The sequence below is a fragment of the Muntiacus reevesi genome, chromosome 15 (genome assembly GCF_963930625.1).
Source record: "Muntiacus reevesi chromosome 15, mMunRee1.1, whole genome shotgun sequence".
NCBI lineage: Eukaryota > Metazoa > Chordata > Mammalia > Artiodactyla > Cervidae > Muntiacus > Muntiacus reevesi.
The window spans coordinates 16,819,553-16,833,268 of NC_089263.1; the positions used below are offsets into that span (position 1 = coordinate 16,819,553).

At 37.5% G+C, this 13,716-nt stretch overlaps 1 long non-coding RNA gene across 2 annotated transcripts in view; it reads right to left on the minus strand.

Moving 5' to 3' along the window:
• LOC136147537 (uncharacterized) overlaps nt 1-13,716 on the minus strand; it is a 512,485-nt gene that overhangs the window by 35,449 nt on the left and 463,320 nt on the right. Inside the window, exon 4 of one of the 2 annotated variants that reach the window (XR_010659210.1) lies at nt 9,589-9,649. The exons of the other annotated variant lie outside the window; for it this stretch is intronic. This is a non-coding gene — a long non-coding RNA (uncharacterized lncRNA). The remainder of the gene's footprint in view (nt 1-9,588; nt 9,650-13,716) is intronic. 2 annotated transcript variants of the gene reach the window in all.

The following is a 13,716-nucleotide window of genomic DNA, read 5'->3' on the forward strand; positions in this document are numbered from 1 at the left end:
ATGGCAGGATACATCTAAAGTACTGAAAGGGAAAAATATAAAACCAAGATTACTGTACCCAGCAAGGATCTCATTCAACATTGATGAGAAATAAAAAGCTTTTCAGACAAGCAAAAGTTAAGAGAATTCAGTACCACCAAACCAGCCTTACAACAAATGTTATACAGACTCATGCAGTCAAGAAATACAACAGAAGAAACAAGATCTACAAAATCACCCCCTAACAATTAGAAACTGGCAATAGGAACATAGATATCAATAATAGCTGTAAAATTAAATGGATTAAATGCTCCAACCAAAAGACAGACTGGCTGAATGGATAGAAAAACAAGACCCATATATATGCTGTCTACAAGAAACTCACTTCAGACCTCAAGATATATATAGACTGAAAAATATATTCCATACAAATGGGAAGCAAAAGAAAGCTGCAGTAGCAATCTTCATATCAGACCAAATAGACTTTAAAATAAAAGATTACAAGAGATAAGGAAGGGCACTACATAATGATTAAACGATCAATCCAAGAGGAAGACATAACAATTGTAAATATATATGCACCCAACATAGGCGTACCTCAATACATAAGACAAACACTAACAGACATAAAAGGAAAAATTGACAGTAACACAATAATAGTAGGAGACTTTAATACTCCACTCAAACCAATGGACAGATCATCAAAACAGAAAATTAATAAGGAAACACAAGTCTTAAATGATACATAATAGATGAGATGGATCTCATTGATATCTTCAGGACATTCCAAATCCAAATCCAAGTACACCTTCTTTCTCAAGTGCACATGGCAAATTCTCCAGTTTAGACCATGTCTTGGGTCACAAATTAGACCTCAGTAAGTTTAAGAAAACTGAAATCATATAAGCATCTTCTCTGACCACAATGCTATGAAACTAGATATCAATTACAAGAGAAAAACTGTAAGAAACACAAACACGTAGAGATTAAACAACATGTTTCTAAATAACCAGATTACTGAAGAAATCAAAAGGGAAATCAAAAAATATCTAGAAACAAATGATAATGTAAACACAACAACTCAAAACCTATGGGATGCAGCAAAACCAGTTCTAAGAGGGAAGTTTATAGCAATAGAATCCTATGTCAAGAAACAAGAAAAACATCGAATAGATGACCTAACTTTACACCTAAAACAACTGGAAAAGGAACAACAACAAAAAAAAACACACACACCAAAATTAGTAGTAGGAAAGAAATCATAAAGATCCAAGCAGAAATAAATGAAAGAAACAATAAAAAAGGTTAAGAAAACTAAAAGCTGGTTCTTTGAGAAGATAATCAAAACTGACAAACTCTTAGCCAGACTCATCAGAAAAAAAGAGAGAAGAATCAAATCAACAAAATTAGAAATGAGAAAAGAGAGGTTACAATAGACAATGTAAAGACAAAAAGGATTACAAGAGACTATTATGAACAACTATATGGCAATAAAATAGATAACCTGGAAGAAGTGGACAGATTCTTAGAAAAGTTTAATCTTCCAAGACTGAATCAGGAAGAAATAAAACTTATGGGCAACCCAATTACAAGTACTGAAATTGAAGCTGTGAAAAAAAATCTCCCAAAAAACAAAAGCCCTGGCTTCACAGGAGAATTCTATCAAGCATTTAGAGAAGAGCTAATGCCTATCCTTCTAAAACTCTTTCAAAAAATTGCAGAGGAAGGAACACTTCCACACTCATTCTACTAGGCCACAACCATCCTGATACCAAAACCAGACAAAGACAACAACAACAAAGAAAACTACAGGCCAATATCACTGGTGAACATAGATGCAAAATCCCTCAGCAAAATTTTAGGAAACAAAATTCAGCAACACATCAAAACCTCACACACCATGATCAAGTTGGATTTATTCCAGGGATGCAAGGATTCATCAATATATGCAAATCAATCAATGTGATACACCATACTAACAAATTGAAAGATAAAAACCACATGATCATCTCAATAGATGCAGAAAAAGCCTTTGATAAAATTCAGCATCTATTTATGGTTAAAACTTTTCAGAAAATTGCAGTAGAAGGAACCTACCTCAACATAGTAAAGGCCATATATGATAAGCCTACAGAAAACATCATTCTCAATGGTCAAAAACTGAAAGTATTCCCCCTAAGATCAGGAACAAGACAAGGGTCTTCACTTTTGCCACAATTATTCAACACATTTCTGGAAATTCTAGCTACAGCAATCAGAGAAGAAAAATAAACAAAAGGAATCCAGATCGGAAAAGAAGTAAAGTTTTCACTGTTTGAAGATGACATGATACTGTACGTAGAAAACCCTAAAGATAGTATCAGAAGATTACTAGAGATAATCAGTGAATTTAGCAATGTTGCAGGATACAAAATCAATACACAGGAATCACTTGCATTTCTTTATACTAACAATGAAAAATCAGAAAGAGGAATTAAGAAACAATCCCATTCACCACTGCAACAAAAATAAATAAATATATATGAATAAATTTACCTAAGGAGACAATGCTGTAAAGAGCAATATTGCATAGGAACCTGGAATGTTAGATCAATGAATCAAGGCAAATTGGAAGTGACCAAACAGGAGACGGCAAGAGTGAATGTCAATATTCTAGGAATCAGCAAGCTAAAATGGACTGGAATGGGTGAATTTAACTCAGATGACCATTATATCTACTACTGTGGGCAGGAATCCCTTAGTAGAAATGGAGTAGCCATCATAGTCAACAAAAGAGTCCAAAATGCAGTACTTGGATACAATCTAAAAAATGAAAAAATGATCTCTGTTTGTTTCCAAGGCAAACCATTCAATATCACGGTAATCCAAGCCTATGCCCCAGCCAGCAAGCTGAAGAAACGGTTGAACGGTTGAACGGTTCTATGAAGACCTACAAGACCTTTTAGAACTAATACCCAAAAAAGATATCCTTTTTATTACAGGGGACTGGAATGCAAAAGTAGGAAGTCAGGAAGCACCTGGAGTAACAGTCAAATTTGGCCTTGGAGTAGAGAATGAAGCAGGGCAAAGGCTAATAGAGTTTTGCCAAGAGAACGCACTGGTCATAGCAAACACCCTCTTCCAACAACACAAGAGAAGACTCTACACATGGACATCACCAGAGGGTCAACACAAAAATCAGATTGATTATATTATTTGCAGCCAAAGATGGAGAAACTCTATACAGTCAGCAAAAAAAGACCAGGAGCTGACTGTGGCTCAGATCATGAAATCCTTATTGCCAAATTCAGACTTAAACTGAAGAAAGTAGGAATAACAACTAGACCATTCAGGTATTACCTAAATCAAATCCCTTATGATGATACAGTGGAAGTGAGAAATAGATTCAAGAGACTAGATCTGATAGACAGAGAGCCTGATGAACTATGGACGGAGGTTTGTGACACTATACAGGAGACAAGGATCAAGATCATCCCTGTGGAAAAGAAATGCAAAAAGGCAAAATGGTTCTCTGAGGAGGACATACAAATAGCTGTGAAACGAAGAGAAGCAAAAAGCAAAGGAGAAAAGGAAAGATATTCCCATCTGAACGCAGAGTTCCAAAGAATAACCAGGAGAGATAAGAAAACCTTCCTCAGCGATCAATGCAAAGAAATAGAGGAAAACAGAATGGGAAAGACTAGAGATCTCTTCAAGAAAATTAGATATACCAAGGGAACATTTCATGCAAAAATGGGCTCAAAAAAGTACAGAAATGGTATGGACCTAACAGAAGCAGAAGACATTAAGAACAGGTGGCAAGAATACACAGAACAACTGTACAAAAAAGATCTTCATGACCCACATAATCATGATGGTGTGATCAGTCACCTAGAGCCAGACAGCCTGGAATGTGAAATCAAGTGGGCCTTAGAAAGCATCACTATGGACAAAGCTAGTGGATGTGATGGAAATCCAGTTGAGCTATTTCAAATCCTGAAAGATGATGCTGTGAAAGTGCTGCACTCAATATGCCACCAAATTCGGAAAACTCACCAGTGGCCACAGGACTGGAAAAGGTCAGTTTTCACTCCAATCCCAAAGAAAGGCAATCCCAAAGAATGCTCAAACTACCGCACAATTGCACTCATCTCACACGCTAGTAAAGTAATGCTGAAAATTCTCCAAGCCAGGCTTCAGCAATACGTGAACTGTGAACTTCCAGATGTTCAAGCTGGTTTTAGAAAAGGCAGAGGAACCAGAGATCAAATTGCCAACATCTGCTGGATCATCGAAAAAGCAAGAGAGTTCCAGAAAAACATCTATTTCTGCCTTATTGACTATGCCAAAGCCTTCGACTGTGTGGATCACAATAAACTGCGGGAAATTCTGAAAGAGATGGGAATACCAGACCACCTGACTTGCCTCTTGAGATACCTCTATGCAGGTCAGGAAGCAACAGTTAGAACTGGACATGGAACAACACACTGGATCCAAATTGGGACAGGAGTATGTCAAGGCTGTATATTGTCACCCTGCTTATTTAATTTATATGGATAGTACATCATGAGAAACGCTGGGCTGGAAGAAGCACAAGCTGGAATCAAGATTGCCGGCGGAAACATCAATAACCTCAGATATGCAGATGACACCACCCTTATGGCAGAAAGTGAAGAGGAACTAAAAAATCTCTTGATGAAAGTGAAAGAGGAGAGTGAAAAAGTTGGCTTAAAGTTTAACATTCAGAAAACTAAGATCATGGCATCTGGTCCCATCACCTCATGAGAAATAGATGGGGAGACAGTGGAAACAGTGACTGACTTTATTATTTGGGGCTTCAAAATTATTGCAGATGGTGATTGCAGCCATGAAATTAAAAGATACTTACTCCTTGAAAGGAAAGTTATGACCAACCTCGAGAGCATATTAAAAAACAGAGACATTACTTTACCAACAAAGGTCTGTCTGGTCAAGGCTATGGTTTTTCCAGTGGTCATGTATGGATGTGAGAGTTGGACTGTGAAGAAAGCTGAGCACCAAAAAATTGATGCTTTTGAACTATGTTGTTGGAGAAGACTCTTGAGAGTCCCTTGGACTTCAAGGAGATCCAACCAGTCCATCCTAAAGGAGATAAGTCCTGGGTGTTCATTGGAAGGACTGATGCTGAAGCTCAAACTCCCATACTTTGGCCACCTCATGTGAAAAGTTGACTCGTTGGAAAAGACCCTGATGATGGGAGGGATTTGAGGCAGGAGGAGAAGGGGATGAGAGAGGATGAGATGGCTGGATGGCATCACCGACTCAATGGGCATGAGTTTGAGTAAACTCCAGGAGTTTGTGATGGACAGGGAGGCCTGGCGTGCTGCGATTCATGGAGTTGCAAATAGTCAGACACGACTGAGCGACTGAACTGAACTGAACTGAACTGAACTAAGGAGACAAAAGAACTGTACACAGAAAGTTATAAGACACTAGTGAAAGAAATCAAAGATGAAATAAACAGATGGAGAGATATTCCATGTTCCTGGGTAGGAAGAATGAACATTGTGAAAAGGACTATACTACCAAATGCAATCTACAGATTCAGTGCAATCCCGATCAAATTACCAATGGCAATTTTCACAAAACTAGAACAAAAAATTTCACAATGCATATGGAAACACAAAACATTCCAAATAGTCAAATCAGTTCTGAGAAAGAAGATTGGAGCTGGAGGAATCAAGCTTCCTAATTTCAGGTTATACTACAAAGCTACAGTCATCAAGACAGTATGGTACTGGCACAAAAACGGAAATACAGAACAACGAAACAAGATAGAAAGCCCAGAAATAAACCCATGCACCTATGGGTACCTTATTTTTGACAAAGGAGACAAGAATATACAATGGGGCAAAGACACCCCCTTCAATAAATGATGCTGGGAAAATTGGACAGCTACATGTAAAAGAATAAAATTAGAACACTTCCTAACACCATACACAAAGATAAACTCAAAATGGATTAAAGACCTAAATGTAAGACCAGAAACTATAAAACTCTTAGAAGAAAATATAGGCAGAACACTCAATAACATAATTCAAAGCAGGATCCTCTATGACCCACCTCCTAGAATAATGGAAATAAAAGCAGAAGTAAACAAGTGGGACTTGATTAAACTTAAAAACTTTTGTACAGCAAAGGAAACTATAAGCAAGGTGAAAAGACAACTCTCATAAAGGGAGAAAATAATAGCAAATGAAAACAACTGACAAAGGATTAATTTCCAAAATATACAAGCAGCTCATACAACTCAGTACCAGAAAAACAGACAACTCAATCAAAAAGTGGGAATAAGACCTAAACAGACATTTCTCCAAAGAAGACATATAGATGGTTAACAAACACGTGAAAACATTGCTTATAATTAGAGAAATGCAAATCAAAACCACAATAAGATATCACCTCACACCAGTCAGAATGGCCCTCATCAAAAAGTCTACAAAAAATAAATGCTGGAAAGGGTGTGGAGAAAAGGGAATGCTTTTGCACTGTTGGTGGGAATGTAAATTGATACAGCCACTATGGAAGATAGTATGGAGAGTCCTGAAAAAAACTAGGAATAAAACCACCATATGACCCAGCAATCACACTCCTAGGCATATACCCCGAGGAAACCAAAATTGAAAGAGACACATGTATCCTATTGTTCATTGCAGCACTATTTACAATTGCTAGAACATGGAAGCAACCTAGATGTCCATCGACATATGAATTGATTAAGAAGTTGTGGTATATAAACACAATGGAATATCACTCAGCCATAAAAAGGAACTCATTGAGTCAGTTCTAATGAGGTGGATGAACCTAGAACCTATTATACAGAGTGAAGTGATTCAGAAAGAGAAAGATAAACACTGTATCCTAACACATATATACAGAATCTAGACAAATAGTACTGAAGAATTTACTTACAGGGCAACAATGGAGAAACAGACATAGAGAACAGACATATGGACATGGGGAGAGGGGAGGAGAGGGTGAGATGTATGGAAAGAGTAACATGGAAACTTACATTACCATTTGTAAAATAGATAGCCAACGGGAATTTGCTGTGTGGCTCAGGAAACTCAAACAGGGGCTCTGTATCAACCTAGAGGGGTGGGATGGGTGGGAGATGGGAGGGAGTTCCAAAAGGGAGGGGATATGTGTATACCTATGGCTGATTAATGTTGAGGTTTGACAGAAATCAGCAAAATTCTGTAAAGCAATTATCCTTCTATAAAAAATAAATTGAAAAAACAGTGCAAGAGCACACCCCTCCAGTATATACACCATCAGTATACTTTTTCTTATTTATTTATTTTTATTGAAGTATAGTTGATTTACAATGTTGTTATTTCCTATTATATAGCAAAGTTGTTCGGTACCACCAGCATACTTTATACTGATGTATAAAATAATATGTTGGTTATCACTCATTACCAATATTATGGGCTTCCCTGGTGGCTCAGACTGTAAATAATCTGCCTGCAATGTATCAGACCCGAGTTCAATCCACTGGTTGGGAAGATCCCCTGGAGAAGGAAATGGCAACCCACTCCAGTATTCTTCCCTGGAGAATCCCATGGATTGAGGAGATTGGCAGGCTATAGCCCATAGGTTGCAAAGAGTTAGACATGACTGAGCGAGTGTCTAACACACACATACACATGAATATCATGGATATTATAGCATACAACCAAAAATAGAAAATTGCAATTGATAATATTTCAAATAAATGTAAATAGAAATTCTGATCACTTCTTCCTGCACTCTCCCATAGGACTGTATTTTGTATACCCTGTGCAGACACCCCACTCTTGAGACTATAGTACTAGAGTATATAGAGTGTGGTTAGTTGTTGTTGTTTTGGTTTTTTTTTCTTTTTTGGTCTAAAATGTGGGAGGTCACTCCAGGTGAATAGACTTAAGGCATTTACATAAGCTAGCTGTCAAAGTTTCCAAGGCAAGAACTGGTTGTATCTAGTGTGTATTTCTAATACATAACTTACAGTGAACTTAATTATTTCTGAAAATAGCATGGTGATTTATCACAAATTATTTATTAAACCTTGCAAGTCATGTCTAATTTAAAATAATTAGCAACTTTAAAATAAACACAGATAACATAGAACAAATTAAATGCTTTTATTAGCTAAGCTGAATTGAAATGAAGAAAAAATTCCTACATAACCAAATTTCTGTATATTCTTTTGGCTATCTTTCACTTAAATTCTGGGTAATCAAGAATCGCAGTTTTTGTACACGATGTACAATAACTCTACACTGTCTAAAAGAGACCTGTCAAAATAGAATTATCTACCTTACCAAACTTTGAAAATCATTCATTAAAAATAGGGGAGAAAACAAGTCTAAGTGTCTTTCCTGGGCTAATTATAAAACCCGACAGTTATTTTTCCTCTAAGACAAGAACAGTATTCTTGACAACTACCTCTCTGTTATCAACTTGCCAATCTTACAGAAATAGTAAAAAACAAAACAAACAAAAAAAAAACCCCTCTAATGTGTTCTCAAAGTCTAGTGTGCCTAACAAACCCACCGTCTTTTGCCTCTCCTGCATTGGCAGGCAGATTCTTTACCAGTAGCGCCCCCTGGGAAGCCCTACTGTTGTATACTGGTATAAAATAACACAACTGGGAGAATTTTTGTTGCAAATTTTCTTGCACAATTTAAAATAAAGTCACTGCTCTATGATTCCAGTTCTTACCAAGATGTTGAACTAGCACAGTTTCTGACTGTCTCTCTCAGGAACAATCCCAAAAGGCAAACAGAAAAAAAACCAAGACATATCAAAAACTATGAAAAATCTCTAGAGTGCATGCTGGTTTGTGTGGTGCAGTAGTTTTGTAGGAGGATAAAAAGCAATAGTTCTCTGCTTTCTCCCTGACCATTGTTTTTGGATGAACTAAAGGATCTCAAAGTCTGGCTCCAGGCCAGCATTAGCATGATCCGGGAGCTTGTGAGAAATTTAAATCTGGGGGGGGGGTCTCTCCCAGACAAACTCAATCAGAACTGAGAGAATGAAGCTGATAAATCTGTGCTTTACCAAGTCTTCCAAGAGACTCTGGGATAAATAATGCTTGTATCTACACTAGAGCTGTCAGATTAGGGAAATAAAAATTACAGTAGACCCAGTTAAATTTGAAGGTCTTCCCAGGTGGTGAGGTGGTAAAGAATCTACCCACAATGCAAGTGACTTGCAGGAGACGTGAGTTTGATCCCTGGGTAGGAAAGATCCTGTGGAGGGGGAAATGGCAACCCACTCCAGTATTCTTGCCTGGAGAATTCCATGAACAGAGAAGCCTGGAAGGCTGCAGTCATGGGGTCACAAAGAGTTGGATATGACTGAGCAACATTCATGTCATTATTGTAACAGATGCAAAACAAGAATTTGATAAGATCTAACACTCTTTTGGAATAAAAATATATGGGCAATTTTAATTATAAATGGAGAGATATCATAAATATTCCTTTTACAACAGGAAATATGACAAGAGGATCCACTATCACCACTTCTAATCAATATTTTAACAGAAGTCCTAGCCAGTACAGTAAGATTTAAGATATATGAAAGGAAAAAAAGTAGACTCACAAGTTTAGAAAGGAGAAAGCAGAAGTGTCATCACCAGAAGATAGCTGTTTATATACAAAACCTAAAATAAAACACAGAAAATGTTTTAGAAATCATATGATAATTTATCAAGATGACTACATTAATTTTTAAAAAGCAGTTCATTAAATAACATAGAAATAGCAAGGCATATACAATATCAACAAATAAGCAATATTAAAATTCAGATTTTACTTATGAAAAGACATGTTCAAGAAAGTGGAAAAGTAAGTTACAATCTGGGAAAGCATCTCTGCAAAACAGAAAAGTAAAAGATTACTATTGAAAATATATTTTAAAGGCTGAAAAAATAGCCAAAAAGACTTCTCTGGCAACCCAGTAGTTAAGACTTCTGACTTCTACAGCAGGGGGCACAGGTTTGATCCCTGGCTGGGGAACTAAGATCCTGCATGCTGCACATGGCAAAAAACACACCAGAAAAAAAAAAAAAATGTTCACCAAAGGACACAGAAAAGTGAAAAGGCAGCCAATGGAATGGAGAAAATACTTGAACATCATATATGTGATAAGATATCCAGAATATCCAAAGAATTCCCATAACTCAGTAACAGCAACAACAAAACTAACTAGACAGACACCAACAAACTCATTTTAAAAAGCAAGGTAATAGGCAGCAAGAACAAGCATTTCACAGAAGAGTAAACACAAATGACAAATTTGTCAAGAAATATTCACCATAATAAAGGATCGGAAAAATGTCAGTAACGACCACAGTGGCATTATTTGATTTCATGCACAGAAGTTAGAAATCTGACAGTGTGAAGTACTGAGGACAAGTACATGGATAAAGTGTACCTTGCCCGAGAGACTGTGGGTTGGAGAACCACTTTTGAGAATGGTTTGGTGCTCCTGGCTAAAGTTGGATATCACCCCTGCTGTGGTCTGACAATCCGTCTCTTAGGTGTATACAGAGAGAAGCCTCTGCACCTGGACCCAAGAGAGATGTCTCAGCACATTCATAGGAGCACTGTTCACATCATCAAAAAACTGGAAACTGTCTGAACACTCACAGCAGGAGAGTACACAACTAAAATGAGTAAATGCAGACAACAAAATCCCACATAGCAGTTAGAATGCATAACTAGAAAGAATAGGGATGCAAAAATAGGGATCAAATATAGCAATATAAATTTAAATAGAAAAGTAACTGTAAAAGAGTTATATTTCTCTTTCTCTGTCTGACTGACTCCACTCAGTATGACAGTCTCTTAAATCTATACATTTTGCTACAAATGGCATAACTTCATTTTTTTCAATGGCTGAGTAATACCATTGTATATATGGATCATATCCTCTAACATATGATATTCCTTATATGTGGACTATAAAAGGAAATGATACAAATGTACTTATTTACAAAACAGAATCAGACTCACAGACTTAAAGAATGAACTTACAGTTGCCAGGGGGAAGAGATAGGTAGGGAGTTTGGAATGAACATATACATACTGCTATATTTAAAATGAATAATCACAAGGACCTACTATATGGCACAGGGAACTCAGCTTAACGTTATGTGGCAGCCTGGAAGAGAGGTGAGTTTGGAGAAGAAAGGATACATGTACGTGTATGGCTGAGTTGCTTCACTGTTAAGCTGAAACTATCATAACACTGTTAATCAGCTATCCCCCAATATAAAATAAAAAGTTAAAAAAAATAAAAGGATTACACACAACATTATACCAATTTTTATAAAGTAAAATAATATAATTTTAAAAGAATTTCTGTATAAGAAATAAGCAAATATGGAAAGGAAATGATGAATAGGGAGTGTGATTAAAGATGATCATCTTAACAGGGGATGGGTAACAGATTGATGGAGGGACCATTATCAAGATCCTAGCTTCTGTTATGGGCTTCCCTGATAGTTCAGTTGGTAAAGAATCTGCCTGCAATGCAGGAGACTCTGGTTCAATTCCTGGATTGGGACGATCTGCCAGAGAAGCAATAGACTACCCACTTCAGTATTCTTGGGCTTCCATTGCGGCTCAGCTTCTGTTATAGGTGATATGTTCATGGGCAGGTAAAACATTATGAAAGTAACTAACAAAATAAACAGGGTTTTCCCTGGTGGCTCAGCAGTAAAGAATCAGCCTGCAAGGCAGGAGATTTGCAGGAGATGTGGGTTTGATCCCTGGGTCAGGAAGATCCCCTAGAGAAGGAAATGGCAACCCACTCCAGTATTCTTGCCTGGAAAATCCCATGGACAGAGGAACTTGGTAGGTTACGGGATTGCAAAAGAGTTGGACATGACTGAGCAATTGAACAACAACTAAACAAACAGTGAGATTCATAAATCAACAGTGTAAGGTGTTCTGTGTTCTGTGTGGCAACCAGGAGGTACCTGGCGCTGCTCAGCCTCTTTCTCTTGCAACACTAAAAGACCTCTAGCTAGGATGGCACATTCCACAATAACAGATGTACATAGGACAACTGTATCCACAGTTAGTTTATATGGCAAAGACTGGTCCAGCCAGCTACGCTATGTAACAGCTTTTTCATTTTAATCAATATGGCCTTCAGTTTCTCCATAGCCCATTCCTGCAGTCTACACTGACCCCGGGAAACCTCCTTGTATTGAAGATCCTCGCCTCTCTATGTGGTATGTTGAGATGCTCACTTTGTTCTATTTTTTATCATGTGCTCCCTTACAGAATGCTGTAGCATCCACAGAATCCCAAATGTTACCTCCTGCTGAAGAACACCGCCCTGGGCTCCTAGAGCGGGTGCAATTATTTTTTCCCTGTAAATTCACTGAGCTTTGGGGAGGAAGCAGGTATAACCTCAAAAGTTCCACCAGCCATTCTGAACTTGAAGTTCTCAGAAATTCCTTTAGACTGAGGATGGGGAGCTAGGATGGTCTCGTCTTCTGTGAAAAGAGCAAATGTTGCTGATGATTTAGAAAGATGTGTCCCAGTGGTTGGAGTCAGGATTCTTAAATTATTTACCAGACTCAGGCTGAGTTCCTAAAACTGAACAAAAACAAACAGAAAGAATCTAAAAGAAGATTGGATTGCCAACAATTGAGGCTTTAAATAGCAAGTCTACATGCTTTAGCACAAGTGTTGTATCTCTCAGACCTCAGCAGCTTTCAGACCCAGGGACCACATCCACATGGTAAGCACATCAAGGGCTGTTGAAGTGATAGGAAGCTGAATTTTAAATAATATGTTATTATAGGATGGATTTCCTTTCTATTCCTAGGTTTTCTCCCACTGGAAATGGTCATTTCCATTCCTCAGGAGCGATCTGAAATTTTAATTGAATTTTGTTCATAAGATATTCTAACCTACTGAAATGAGAGATATACAGAAGAATTGCAGGCAGATTTGCTTTTTTTGTTTGTTTGTTTGTTTTAATTTCATGTGATCCCTTTAGGAAATCTTCTGTCAAAGCCACTCAAAAGGGGTAGTTTGATTAGGGTGAATACACTATATGCACCAGCTTTTCCAGACATTCTGTATACTGGGGTATTTTAGGTTTATCTTCAGTGCTACCTGATATCATCAATAAACTTAACCCTTTTTTTTTTCTATGTCACTCACCTTCTGCCTTTCTTGTTTGTACCCTAGCTGTTTATCATATCTAACATCCTGATTCTAGCCTGTCTCCCAACTCTGCAGTCCTTATTACAGCTCACAGTGGCCTGGCCCTGCCCTCCTCTCTCCTTGTCACGATGCTTTAGTCACATCGCCTTTGGTTTCTGAAACGTGTCAAAATCCTTTTCTCCCCTCTGTCAAGAATATTCTTACTCTTTCACCTCTCCTGAGTAGTATCTATTAACTTTGAGTTAAAGCAGCTTTTTCTATGGAGGCTTTTCTGACCTCCCCATACAAAGCCCTAGACTTTGAACTTCTCTTCCAGAGCAATTACCAAAATGGTAATTTTATACATGTTCTATTTCCTTTGGTTCTTGTTTACTGTGTCTCCAATACCGCACTAGGCCAAATACAGTATCTATTTTGTGTCCTTTGTATTTGCAATAAATATAATGAGGTTTCTAAAACATAATTACTGAGCTCCATAAACAGAAGGTAGAGTTTGTGATAAATTAGGGCTAAAGTATGAGCTTGAGGAATAACCCAGTTC